Below are 15,375 nucleotides of genomic sequence, written 5' to 3' on the forward strand. Positions count from 1 at the left end.
TTTTCATCATAGGTACACTTCAACTATGACAGACAAAATGAGAAGACAAAAAATCCAGAAATCACATTGTAGGATTTTTAATGATTTTTATTTGCAAATTATGGTGGAAAATAAGTATTTGGTCAATAACAAAAGTTTATCTCAAAATTTGTTATACACCCTTTGTTGGCAATGACAGAGGTCAAACGTTTTCTGTAAGTCTTCGCAAGGTTTTCACACACTGTTGCTGGTATTTTGGCCCATTCCTCCATGCTGATTTCCTCTAGAGCAGTGATGTTTTGGGGCTGTTGCTGGGCAACACGGACTTTCAACTCCCTTCAAAGATTTTCTATGGGGTTGAGATCTGGAGACTGGCTAGGCCACTCCAGGACCTTGAAATGCTTCTTAAGAAGCCACTCCTTCGTTGACTGGGCAGTGTGTTTGGGATCATTGTCATGCTGAAAGACCCAGCCACGTTTCATCTTCAATGCCCTTGCTGATGCAAGGAGGTTTTCACTCAAAATCTCACGATACAGGGCCCCATTCATTCTTTCCTTTACACGGATCAGTCGTCCTGGTCCCTTTGCAGAAAAACAGCCCCAAAGCATGATGTTTCCACCCCCATGCTTCACAGTAGGTATGGTGTTCTTTGGATGCAACTCAGCATTCTTTGTCCTCCAAACACGACGAGTTGAGTTTTTACCAAAAAGTTTTATTTTGGTTTCATCTGACCATATGACATTCTCTCAATCTTCTTCTGGATCATCCAAATGCTCTCTAGCAAACTTCAGACGGGCCTGGACATGTACTGGCTTAAGCAGGGGGACATGTCTGGCACTGCAGGATTTGAGTCCCTGGCGGTGTAGTGTGTTACTGATGGTAGGCTTTGTTACTTTGGTCCCAGTTCTCTGCAGGTCATTCACTAGGTCCCCCTGTGTGGTTCTGGGATTTTTGCTCACCGTCCTTGTGATCATTTTGACCCCACGGGTTGAGAGCTTGCGTGGAGCCCCAGATCGAGGGAGATAATCAGTGGTCTTGTATGTCTTCCATTTCCTAATAATTGCTCCCACAGTTGATTTCTTCAAACCAAGCTGCTTACCTATTGCAGATTCAGTCTTCCCAGCCTGGTGCAGGTCTACAAATAAAATCATTTAAAATCCTACAATGTGATTTTCTGGATTTTTTTTTTCTTCTCATTTTGTCTGTCATAGTTGAAGTCTACCTATGATGAACATTACAGGCCTCATCTTTTTAAGTGGGAGAACTTGCACAATTGGTGGCTGACTAAATACTTTTTTTGCCCCACTGTATGTATACTATACAGTAATTGGAATTCCACAGGCAGTTGATATATATTTCACCAGCTATACCAACCGCCTGTGGAATTCCCATGACTGTAGAAATCTGTACCACCAATCTCAATCATTGTTTCTCTCTTCTCTCCTATACACCTGTCTGTTAAGCTTGTCGTGCTTTTGTTTAGTTTTTTAAAATAAAGATCTGAGATGAGTCAAATCAAAGGCTCCATCTGTTGTCAAAATGCGATCCCTGCGCATAATAATGGAGAATGCGCGCACACACACAGAGTGGGAGGCCTCGTCAACAGACTGTTTGACTTGACCTAAAAAAACTCTGGGCCCTAGTTTTCCACTGAAAACACCCATAGGCTACAACAAGACAGAGTTTTCCTGTAGGATTGTCATGAATGAAAACTCCTGTCCCTCTGTTTTTCCGATTTACACATGCATTTAGCCCTTGAGGCTGCCTTCTAGCCTGATTACCTCTGTTCATGGTGATCTTTTAGTGTGTTGACCAGGTGTTGAATACTGCTGTGGTGTTTTATGGTTTGTTTGTGTGTGTGCTGGAGTTCCCCCAAGGTTTCTAATGATCTGCATATCACAACACTGGGCAGAGTTGAGAACACCTGCCCTTCCATCAAAGGACAGAAGAAGAGAAAGAAAGAGAGAATCTGAGTCTGGGGGGGTAGTAGAGTGAGAGCAACAGATAGTCTAACTAGACAGAGAGACAGACACAGATGGACAGACAAATTGAAAGAGAGAGACATTAGGGGGTAGCATGCAATGAGGGTTCCACCAAAAGCATGTTGCGACCTGATGTGTGGCGTCTCCGGTTTACCCCCCGTCCTTCCTACTGGGGGAGTGATCATCTGAACCTCTCCCACTTTGTTCTCCCCAAACATATCCCCATTGTCATGCCCCCCTCTCCCCACCCCGACCAAACCTCAACAACAGGTATCTGACTACGGTGGCTTCCATAGGCCAAAACCCATTCCTCCATCCTGTCAATCCCAGCACCGCCGGCCAATCAGGCGAGAGCTTCCCCAAGTGGACGTCACCCACCTATAAAGAGAGGAGAGACAGAGCGAGGGAGAAACGTTTTGCACGCACAAGCAGGTTGGTGTAGCTGTACGGCGGTGTAGCGGCTGTGCTGGCTTGTTTCACACTCTGGACCTGGGTGTGTGTGTGGAGGCATGTGATAGTTGGAGTGTGTGTGAGGGTTAATGGTTTCGGAGACGTGTTGGGTTCCTACTACCCAGGTTCCTGAACGACAATGCCTTTGAATTTGACCTTGTGACCCAGTGGGGGTGTTGAAAAACAAACATCCCCCCCATGCTAGCTGGTGACCTCTGGGCCATTAGGTGCCTACTGTGGTGGTGTAGTGTCCTCTGGGCCATTTGGTGTCTACAGTGGTGGTGTAGTGACCTCTGGGCCATTAGGTGCCTACAGCGGTGGTGTAGTGACCTCTGGGCCATTAGGTGCCTACAGTGGTGGTGTAGTGACCTCTGGACCATTAGGTGCCTATAGTGACTGGGCCATTTGGTGCCTCAGTTGTGTATCCTGGGCCATTAGGTTTCTTTCTGACCTTGGGAGTGCCTAAAACCTGGGCAGGACAGGTATGGATGGATCAGAGTTTTATGATTTCCTTTAAAGGCAGGACAGGTATGGATGGATCAGAGATTTTATGATTTCCTCCAAAGAGAGAGGAGGGAGAGAGGAAAGGGAGCAGGAGAAAGGGGGAGACGGAGAGGTAAATGGAGTGAAGGAGAGAGGCGGCCAGACGTGACTGTGATTAGAGGACAGGAAGCTAACGACCTGTTGGGGGGGGGGTAGAGATGGAGGGAGAGTGATGGTTTTCTGGTAAATTAAATAACGTTGATCGAATCAAAACTGTAAATCAGAAGTCCTTATCCAAATCCCCCCCCTCCCAGGTGCAGCTTCACCAGAAGATCTTCCATAACTACAACCTGAAGGTCCAGCCAGCCAAACACTGGGAGGAGAAAGTCTAGGGCAGAGTGAGGTTAGCCCTCTCGCAGCTTGTCAGCCTGGTACAACACACACATATGCTGAGTACACAAAACATTAAGAACACCTGCTCTGACCAGATTAATCCAGGTGAAAGCTGTGATCCCTTATTGATGTCACTTGTTAAATCCACTTCGATCGGTGTAGATTAAGGGGAGGAGATGGGTTAAAGAAGGATTCTTAAGCCTTGAGACATGGATTGTGTATGTGTGCCATTCAGAGTGGGGGGGGTCAACTCAATATTAGGAAGGTGTTCCTAATGTTTGGTATACTCATTGTAAACATACACATGTCAAAGCACTCGTAAACACACACACTCGCGCATGCATATATAAACACAGCCACGGCCTCCTTCCCTTGGCACTGCCAGCCAGCCTTGTCTCAGCAACATCGAGCCTCCAATCATGCATGGCTAATTAAGCTTTCCTAGGAAAGGATTGAGTATAGCAGGCTGCCATGTACAAGAAGATTCACCCCCAACCCCAGTCTAATGTCTATCTCTCTGGGCAGGATGAGAAGAACAAGGTGATGACAACCAACGATGCTCATGAATATGGTGAGCGTCAAACATTTATCCTCATCATCTCTCCTCTAAGCTTCGCTCTCTTCTCATCTCTTGTCAAAATGAAATGATTTATTTCTGGATCTCTCTCGTGTGTATCCTCGCTCTTCTCACTTTTCGCCTGGCTTTTCTTCCCTTGGTCTGCTGCACAAATTGTTATTGGAGAAGGTGTGTGTGTGTGTGTGTGTGTGACATTGCAGTGTCTTTGTAAATGAGACCGCCACAGCAGCGTTAGAAATGACAGCAACATCAGAGAACTGTAATAATGATTTCATCTCTGTTCCCATTTCTGTTGTTTCTCTATCTCCTCCTTGTTTCGTGACTTAATCTCTCTCTCTCTCTCCCCCTCCCTCTTTCTCTAGGCGTGGACAGACTACAGGCTATCATGGAAACCAGAAGAATAGAATAATATAGAAATCCTCACGATTCCTCCCGACAAGGTGTGGCAGACTCCTGTCCCGCTCCGAAGTGGAATATCATAGAACATGACCAAGAGTTTAGAATATCATAGAACATGACCAAGAGTTTAGAATATCATAGAACATGACCAAGAGTTTTTAGAATAGCATAGAACATGACCAAGAGTTTAGAATATCATAGAACATGACCAAGAGTTTAGAATATCATAGAACATGACCAAGAGTTTTTAGAATAGCATAGAACATGACCAAGAGTTTAGAATATCATAGAACATGACCAAGAGTTTAGAATATCATAGAACATGACCAAGAGTTTAGAATATCATAGAACATGACCAAGAGTTTTTAGAATAGCATAGAACATGACCAAGAGTTTAGAATAGCATAGAATGCCATCCCTGTTCCATGACCATCAGTTTTTCCTGACTATGTGACACTGAACTGGAAAAACTCTGCACTCCTTAGATGTCCCTAAAACTGGGGCCTTGCGGAACCGGAGGTAACCCCGGAGGTAACCCCGGAGGTAACCACCCCTGTCCCGTTCCTCCCTATCCCTTTTCCCCAGAGCTGAGGATTCAAATCACGTTCTGCGCATGTGTTTCTGGACAGCTACCTCAACCCTCCCTTCTCATTTCTCGAAATGTCAATCGTGAATGAACATTTCGCAGGTTAGCGTTTTGCGTCGTGACTCTTGTTCTGGAAGCAGCTTGGCAGTGGTCACTAGCTGGCACAGTCATAAAATCTGATTTTTAACCCTAACCTTAATCACACTGCTAACCCTAATGCCTAACACTAACCTTGAATGAAGACAAAAAAGCTTTTTTTTAATGCATTTTTACAATATAGCCTATTAGCCCAACTAGAGGAAATCTCTCAGTTCTGCCTCAAGGACAAGACTCATTCCCATAAACGTCAGCCTACAACAATTCTTCAAGTTTTACCGGGGGAAACGTCCATGCAGCATCTGCATGCCAACCATTTGATTTCAATCAGTTTCATGTGGTCATGCGTTTAGATGTTCTTGAGTTATGTAGGCTATAGTGTTGTTTCGAAGTAGCCTAGTGTTTTGATTGAATAAAAGCACATATTTTGCCTAGTGGTGCGGGGCCATATGATTTTGGCCCGCATGAGAGAGAAATGCTGACCATTCCCACAATAATTCTAAAAAGTTTTTCTTACAGTAGCATTATACTATGCTACTATATCCGGTTCTGTTAGTTCCAACAAGCACCATTCGTCAGAGTAGCTTGTTCTCTGAGCATCTGAAGCAGAACAAAGACTGTGTGTAAAGTAGAGAATCATGCACATGTGCAGAAGCTTTGGACCTTAAGCTGTTGGGAAGAGGGTTCCAGAGAAGATGGATCCGCAGCACAATTTAAATGACCTACAACTTCCGATTAAGAACCCAACCAATTTTACTTCACGTTTAAGAGCTTTTTGAGTGAACTGTTTCCATTGCAAAATATTTTGCAACAGATTCCAACTAATGAATACACCCCTGGTTTTCTGTTATACCTGATAATTACACCCCGCTGGTGTCCCAGGTCTAAATCAGTCCTTGTATAGAGAGGAAGAATGAAAATCAGCAGTGGAACTACACTGGCTTCGATGTCCAGATTTTAATTGATATTATACAGTTGAAGTCGGAAGTTTACATACATACACCAAATATATTTAACTCAGTTTTTCACAATTCCTGACATTTAATCCTAGTAAAAATACCCTGTCTTAGGTCAGTTAGGAACACCACTTTATTTTAAGAATACAAAATGTCAGAATAATAGTAGAGAATGATTTCAGCTTTTATTTCTTTCATCACATTCCCAGTGGGTCAGAAGATTACATACACTCAATTAGTATTTGGTAGCATTGCCTTTAAAATTGTTTAACTTGGTTCAAACGTTTCGGGTAACCTTCCACAAGCTTCCCACAATAAGTTGGGTGAATTTTGGCCCATTCCTCCTGACAGAGCTGGAGTAACTGAGTCAGGTTTGTAGACCTCGTTGCTTGAACAAGCTTTTTCAGCTCTGCCCACACATTTTCTATCGGATTGAAGTCAGGGCTTTGTGATGGCCACTCCAATACCTTGACTTTGTTGTCCTTAAGCCATTTTGCCACAACTTTGGAAGCATGCTTGGGGTCGTTGTCCATTTGGAAGACCCATTTGTGAACAAGCTTTAACTTCCTGACTGATGTCTTGAGATGTTGCTTCAATATATCCACATACTTTTCCTACCTCATGATGCCATCTATTTTGTGAAGTGCACCAGTCCCTCCTGCAGCAAAGCACCCCCACAACATGATGCTGCCACCCCCATGCTTCATGGTTGGGATGGTGCTCTTCGGCTTGCAAGCCTCCCCCTTTATCCTCCAAACATAACGATGGTCATTATAGCCAAACAGTTATATTTTTGTTTTATCAGACCAGAGGACATTTCTCCAAAAAGGACAATCTTTGTCCCCATGTTTAGTTTCAATCTGTAGTCTGGCTTATGGCGGTTTTGGAGCAGTGGCTTCTTCCTTGCTGAGCGGCATTTCAGGTTATGTCGATATAGGACTTGTTTTACTGTGGATATAGATAACTTTGTACCTCCAGCATCTTCACAAGGTCCTTTGCTGTTGTTCTGGGATTGATTTGCACTTTTTGCACCAAAGTACATTCATCTCTAGGAGACGGAACACATCTCCTTCCTGAGCGGTATGACAGCTGCATGGTCCCACAGTGTTTATACTTGCGTTCTATTGTTTGTACAGATGAACGTGGTACCTTCAGGCGTTTGGAAATTGCTCCCAAGGATGAACCAGACTTGTGGAGGTCTACAATTTGTTTTCTGAGGTCTTGGATGATTTATTTAGATTTTCCCATGATGTCAAGCAAAGAGGCACTGAGTTTGAAGGTAGGCCTTGAAATACACCCACGGGTACACCTCCAGTTGACTCAAATGATGTCAATTAGCCTATCAGAAGCTTCTAAAGCCAAGACATAGCTTGGAAAATTCCAGAAAATTGTTTAAAGGCACAGTCAACAGAGTGTATGTAAACTTCTGACCCACTGGAATTGTGACACAGTGAATTAAACAATTGTTTGAAAAATTACTTCTCATGCACAAAGTTGATGTCCTAACCGACTTGCCAAAACTCTAGTTTATTAACACGAAATTTGTGGAGTGTTTGAAAAACAAGTTTTAATGACTCCAAGCTAAGTGTATGTAGACTCCAAATGTATATTAGCACGTACGTGACATCAGTCAAAACACCTCAAAACAGGACACTATCAAGAACAAGATAAAACTTTCTGAAACGAGACACTTATGATTCCCCACATGGCAGTTTGTCATTGTCGCTATCTTTCCATCCAGAATCACCACACCACACGGACTTCTGCCCCACTGAAGCGCGCACATCGTTTTCGTGACGTTCTCAGCTAACCCATCTATGACTCATTAGGATATTCCCCGTTTTCCATTACTAGCATGTGGAGTCTTAACTTTTGTCAATTTGGTTTGGGCCGTGTGACACACACAGGCAGTATAGTTGGCAGCAAAAGGGATGCCACCACATTTGATGACAAAGTTGATTTATAATTGTGTAGGGCAGTGTATGCCTACACTAGAGGCTCAATTCACTCTGTTGTACAGTAGCTGTCTTTTCTCATGGCCAGTTAAAATCACAATGATTTTACAAGCCAGAATAACGTACCAGTCTAGTATCCCCTCATTGGTTGATTTAGAATGTAGCCTGCGCCACCAGGATTGGCCAGTTCAGGTGACGGTCAGACACTTGGCAACAGGCACAGTCTAGATGACATGGCCATAAAAATGAATTCCACATACATTAAGCTGTGTTTGTGAACAAAGTAAACTTGAGTAATTTGACGTAAGAAATCCCAACCAAATTACTCCTGAGTTAGCAGTGAATAACCCCGTAGACAGCACCCCCACCACATCTTCCGCGGCCATGATTGTGGCTATAGGATAGTCCATCTTATTCCCACGCATTAGGCTTAATCTCTATTGAAAGGTTCAAGTTGATGTAGCATAGCGTTAGCTGTCATGTACCATTTAATTTGCATAACATTTCAGGTGTAGTCAGTGTGAGTCAGTGTACATCGCAAAAGGTAAAACAAGAAAAAAAAGCATACCATTGTTCTAAAAAAAATTAATAAAAATAGACATCGGTACTCTAGTTTTTACGAAGCATATTGAAAAACCATGTTGTGTGTACCTACCTACTGTTGCACAGGAACCTAACCCTGGACCTATAAACTGTTGCACAGGAACCTAACACTGGACCTACCTACTGTTGCACAGGAACCTAACCCTGGACCTACCTATTGTTGCACAGGAACCTAACCCTGGACCTATATACTGTTGCACAGGAACCTAACCTGGACCTATATACTGTTGCACAGGAACCTAACCCTGGACCTACCTACTGTTGCACAGGAACCTAACCCTGGACCTGCACAGGAACCTAACTGACCTATATACTGTTGCACAGGAACCTAACCCTGGACCTACCTGCTGTTGCACAGGAACCTAACCCTGGACCTACCTACTGTTGCACAGGAACCTAACACTGGACCTACCTACTGTTGCACAGGAACCTAACCCTGGACCTACCTACTGTTGCACAGGAACCTAACCCTGGACCTACCTATTGTTGCACAGGAACCTAACCCTGGACCTACCTACTGTTGCACAGGAACCTAACCCTGGACCTACCTACTGTTGCACAGGAACCTAACCCTGGACCTATATACTGTTGCACAGGAACCTAACCCTGGACCTATATACTGTTGCACAGGAACCTAACCCTGGACCTATATTCTGTTAACTAACCCTGGACCTATATACTGTTGCACAGGAACCTAACCCTGGACCTACCTACTGTTGCACAGGAACCTAACCCTGGACCTATATACTGTTGCACAGGAACCTAACCCTGGACCTATATACTGTTGCACAGGAACCTAACCCTGGACCTACCTACTGTTGCACAGGAACCTAACCCTGGACCTACCTACTGTTGCACAGGAACCTAACCCTGGACCTACCTACTGTTGCACAGGAACCTAACCCTGGACCTACCTACTGTTGCACAGGAACCTAACCCTGGACCTACCTACTGTTGCACAGGAACCTAACCCTGGACCTACCTATTGTTGAACAGGAACCTAACCCTGGACCTACCTATTGTTGAACAGGAACCTAACCCTGGACCTACCTATTGTTGAACAGGAACCTAACCCTGGACCTACCTATTGTTGAACAGGAACCTAACCCTGGACCTACCTACTGTTGCACAGGAACCTAACCCTGGACCTATATACTGTTGCACAGGAACCTAACCCTGGACCTACCTATTGTTGAACAGGAACCTAACCCTGGACCTACCTACTGTTGCACAGGAACCTAACACTGGACCTACCTACTGTTGCACAGGAACCTAACCCTGGACCTACCTACTGTTGCACAGGAACCTAACCCTGGACCTACCTACTGTTGCACAGGAACCTAACCCTGGACCTACCTACTGTTGCACAGGAACCTAACCCTGGACCTACCTACTGTTGCACAGGAACCTAACCCTGGACCTATACTGTTGCACAGGAACCTAACCCTGGACCTACCTACTGTTGCACAGGAACCTAACCTGGACCTACCTACTGTTGCACAGGAACCTAACCCTGGACCTACCTACTGTTGCACAGGAACCTAACCCTGGACCTACCTACTGTTGCACAGGAACCTAACCCTGGACCTACCTACTGTTGCACAGGAACCTAACCCTGGACCTACCTACTGTTGCACAGGAACCTAACCCTGGACCTACCTACTGTTGCACAGGAACCTAACCCTGGACCTACCTACTGTTGCACAGGAACCTAACCCTGGACCTACCTACTGTTGCACAGGAACCTAACCCTGGACCTACCTACTGTTGCACAGGAACCTAACCCTGGACCTACCTACTGTTGCACAGGAACCTAACCCTGGACCTACCTACTGTTGCACAGGAACCTAACCCTGGACCTACCTACTGTTGCACAGGAACCTAACCCTGGACCTACCTACTGTTGCACAGGAACCTAACCCTGGACCTATATACTGTTGCACAGGAACCTAACCCTGGACCTACCTACTGTTGCACAGGAACCTAACCCTGGACCTAAGTACTGTTGCACAGAAACATGAAACGCGTGTAGTGAGTGTCAGAGTTAATTGATCAAACATGGAAGCGTAAAAAGTAGACTACAAACTGTTGCACGTCCTTTTTATGCCCATGTCCTAGCATGTGTGGTAATAATGAGGTAGCCTAAACTAAGGGCTATGTCAAGGGCAAGAACTATTGGCAATCAGAGGCTAGACCTGCTGACTAGGTTGTCTAACAGCAGAATTGCTTTCTTATCTCCCATGAGTCACATCCGCTTGTCATTTGTCCGGATTCAGACATGTAGGAGTGGGTTTCTGTCCCTGCTTGACAGGCTGAATACAGCCTTGGGGTGTTTCTCAGAGTCTGTAACATCTCTACTTAAGTGCCAGTAAACCTGCCACTGGCAGATGTCATCAGGGGCGGCAGGGTAGCCTAGTGGTTAGAGCGTAACCGGAAGGTTGCAAGTTCAAATCCCCGAGCTGACAAGGTACAAGTCTGTCATTCTGCCCCTGAACAGGCAGTTAACCCACTGTTCCTAGGCCGTCATTGAAAATAAGAATTTGTTCTTAACTGACTTGCCTAGTTAAATAAAGGTAAAATAAAATTTTAAAAAATCAGGGAGATTGCTGTACGGCCCCAGCCAAATCGCTCTTGAGCCAGAACACCACACGCCAACACCACATCAACCAGGAATACTGAGAGGCCACAGGTGCCCATGAAGGTGTGCAGATGCATGGTCCTGTCCATCTGTAGACACATGGACAGGACCAGGCAGTCCAGGCCAACATTTAACAGAAACAGATATTGGCTGGTGTTGTCCTCGCGGCAGCTCCCGTCCTCTTCCCAGGACACAATGATGGCCAGCATGCTGAAGCTTTTGCCTTTAAGACTGAGCGGGTCTGAACGTTCAGATCGATATCACCAGAAGAATCTGTTGAAGAGAGAGTGGGAAAAGTAAGCAGTACTCTAAAAGAGCTTCTAACAAGCAGGCAATGTTTTTTTCTAGTGTTGTCAGTATTGCCTGGGCTCTTGTGACACGTATAGAGAAACATGACCTTAGGGAAATCAAAAATAAGACACATCAACTCTCCCTCTCAATGGGTGTAGTATCCCTTAGTTTGGATTCCACAAACCTCAAGTGTTAAATACAGTAGCCTCATACATTTCACTAGTGACAGGCTGAAGCTGGTCAAAGGCTAACATTTCCGGGTATAGCAATCCAATTACTATATTTTCAGCTATAAAGTTAGTTCTAGTGTAGGAGGAAATGCATGCCTTCTGAGACGATGCAATTGCCTAACACAGATATTTTCCACATACAGTAACTGGAATCACCAATGATGAAAAGCGTCAAAAACTACCATGCTGATCTCACGGACTGCTAGTTTTTGCATCCAGACCTCCAGCTATGAATTTCATTATGATTGGATTCCTTCAGCCCCATCCCTCAGCTTAATTGCAAACCAAGTGACTGGGCTGCCTTTTGACTTTATTTCAAATTTAAGAGTTGTTTCACAGCAACATGAAAAAGCTATTGATCCCTGTAAGACTGGGATCATCTGAACACTCCACATTTAGGCTCTACCTCTCAATTGATGTGGGTAATCCTGGTGTAAGCAGTATTTTCAGGTGAACCAAAAGAAGAGCATTTGTTCATCAATAAAAAAACACATCTGGTAAAGTACAAGAAGTCAGGGAGAACACGTTCAGAGCAGAGGCAAAGAAAAAGTCTAACGGGCCTCTTGGAGACGGGCCCTTTATATTCTAATCAGACAAATGTTTTCTAAACATCAGCCCTAGAAGCTTGTATTAAGGATACAAAATCAGTGTTCATAATGTCATCAATACAATGCTAAGTAACCAGTGTGTCCTTGTACCTTCAGTAGTTCTGGTATCAAACGATATAGGAACAGTCAAATTCCACTGGGCCACCAGGATGGAGCTAGCATGCCATGATTATTTTACTTAAACAAAGCTGTTCTATTTTAGTCTACTGAAATAGACTCCATTTCAAAGGAAACAAGCACTCATTAACATCAGGTTTCACTAATTAGTGGGCACGACCAACACACCTTAACACACTTAACTTGGTAGAGGATAGAGAGAGTTAGAGAATTTCGTGGTATCCAATTGGTAGTTACAGTCTTGTCTCGTCGCTGAAACTCCTGTACGGACTCGGAAGAGGCGAAGGTCGAGAGCCGTGTGTCCTCTGAAGTACAACCCAACCAAGCCGCACTGTTTCTTGACACAATGTCCGGAAGCCAGCTGCACCAATGTGTCAGAGGAAACACCATACACCTGGTGACCGTGTCAGCGTGCACCCGGCCGCCACATGGAATCGCTCGTGCGCAATGGGACTGCTGGCCAAACCCTCCCTGACCGGACGACGCTGGGCCAATTGAGCGCCGCCCCATGGGTCTCCCGGTCACGGCCGGCTGCAACACAGCCTGAACTCGAACCCAGAATCTCTACTGGCACAGCCTTAGCCCACTGCACCACTCGGGAGGCCCAAATACTTTGTGCGTTTGCATTAGCCTGCCTGGAGTGCCAGATGGATGGGGGGGTTCTGTAATAACTCCTCCTTGCCTGTAGGTGGCATACTTCCCATTTGACTGGCAGAGCTGCATTGTGGTGTTTTGCTCCTATACCTATAACTCATCAGAGGTGGGTCTCTAATCTTGCCAGGCTTCTCTTTTCGTATATCCTACTTTTCTTTTCTCGCTCTTCTCTTCTCTGCTCTCCTCTTCTAGCACCATATGCCCTTTTTTACACCCCTGTTCCCTGTCACCTCCTCCTTCCTCTAACTCCACACTCCCCCTCATCATCGTGCACTACATCCTCAACATGGTCCTGGGCATCTTTGTCTTCTATCTACCACCTGACGCATGTCCGTCCCATGCAGGCACAAGATGCCAAACATGCACATTGTCTCATTGGCATGCGTAACTTGCATAGAGATGGATACAGGGCACACTTGCCACAAAGCATGCTTTAGCATGGGCAGCACAAAGACATGACGTGTACCCTCTTTCCATCTCTATGATAACTTGAGATGGGTAGTTTGCCATTGTTTATTACAAAGCAAGGAAGTATCATTAAGAATATATGTTGTGCTCTGGGGAAGATGTTTATCTAGTCTGTTTATTCTTTCTTTATTTTTTAGAGCATGGGTCTCAAACTGGCGGCCTGTGGGCCAGATGCGGCCCGTGAACTGATTTAATGTGGCCCGTAGTTTTAAAATAAACCATTTATCTTTAGCTGGTTCATAATGTTTAAGCCAAGTCTTTATCACTTGCCAAACAACAGTAGATCAATAGTCACCATTTTTTAACCCTGTGTTTCCCTTTCTCTCTTAGCTGTGGAGATGACCCTGACCATCACTGTCCTTATCACTGGCACTGTGCCCATGCTTCTGCTGACTGACAAGGTCCCTGAGACCTCGCTGTGTAATGCTTCTCCTCTTCAGCTGAGGAGGAGTAGGAAGGATCGGACCAATGCGCAGCGTGGTAAGTGCCCATGTTAATTTATTAACTGAACACACAAAAACAAAATAACGAATTGAATGGAAGAAACAAAACAGTTCTGCAAGGTGACATACACTAAACAGAAAACAACCACCCACAAACAAGAGTGGGAAAACAGGCTAACTAAGTATAGTTCTCAATCAGAGACAACGATTGACAGCTGCCTCTGATTGGGAACCATACCAGGCCAAACACATAGAAATAGAAACACAAGAACAAAACATAGAATGCCCACCCCAACTCACGCCCTGACCAACCTAAAATGGAAACATACGAAAGGAACTAAGGTCAGGACGTGACACCCTGGCTATCACTCTTGTAGTTAACTATGTCATGTTCACCATGATCGTGGTCACCTTCTCAGTCATCCTCAGTGTGGTGGTCCTCAACCTGCACCCCTGGTCCCCCTCCATACACAAGGTGAGCTGTAGCCTACATGTCGGTGCTATGGAGTCTACATGAGATTTAGACTCTAGGATTCTTCTTTTTCTTTCTTCTGCTTCTGCTTCTTCTGCTTCTGCTTCTGCTTAGGTTCAGGGCAGGGTACTGGAACAAGTGACCAGTGTTCAATGAGTGTGTGCCTAGGACAGCAGTCTAATGCCGGGTGTACGTTGCACAATGTTCAAAATCCTAATTGCTTAGCCTCTCACATTAAACGACCATCTTTCCTGTAGTTGTTTGTCTAGCCAACGTAGTGGTGCCCACACGGTGGTCACACTACACGATTCTTCACTAGGTTGAAAGAATTCCCGATACCATGCTGTCTCGCGAAAACAATTATGTAATGATGTGATTAGAATGTTAACGAAGCTAGAATGAGCTGTGCCTCAAAGCAGGCTCATAATTGTTTTCAGTCAGAAATTCACTCTTGCCACACAGAGTTGAAATGTCTAGCCATCATTTTTAATTGAATAACAATGGTGGTGAACTTTGGCTCTGGTCAAAGCCAAGTACAAATGCATACTAATTTAGTTGTAATCATCGCTCCTGCTCGAGAGTCTACACATCCTGGGTGATGCGAAACAACGTCATCATCTCACTGGCTTCTTCTCTGGCGAGATCTCATTGGCTATTTCCGATAACTGTTCTCGAAACTTGATGTTGTACATCTCACACTACAAGAGCATAGCAGACTTTGTCCTGTTAAAATCAAAAGTTTATCTTTCACTCCTTTTTCTCCCCAATTTCGTGATATCCAATCTTGTCCAATCGCTGCAACTGGTGAACAAAGTCAGCTTGCAGGCACCCTGCCTGCCACAAAGAGTTGCTAGAGCGCGATGAGACAAGGACAACCTGACCGGCCAAATTTTCCCCTAACCCGAACGACGCTGGGCCAATTGTGAGCCGCCTCATGGGTCTCCCGGTCACGTCCGGCTGTAACACAACACGGGATCGAACCTGGGTCAGTAGTG

At 45.0% G+C, this 15,375-nt stretch overlaps 1 pseudogene; it reads left to right on the forward strand.

Annotated features, from left to right (window-relative positions):
- The first annotated feature begins 12,689 nt into the window (after nt 1–12,689).
- On the forward strand, nt 12,690–14,536 carry LOC135515498 (acetylcholine receptor subunit beta-like; annotated as a pseudogene).
- The last annotated feature ends 839 nt before the right edge of the window (nt 14,537–15,375 follow it).

The sequence above is a fragment of the Oncorhynchus masou genome, chromosome 27 (genome assembly GCF_036934945.1).
Source record: "Oncorhynchus masou masou isolate Uvic2021 chromosome 27, UVic_Omas_1.1, whole genome shotgun sequence".
Classification (NCBI taxonomy): Eukaryota; Metazoa; Chordata; class Actinopteri; order Salmoniformes; family Salmonidae; genus Oncorhynchus; species Oncorhynchus masou.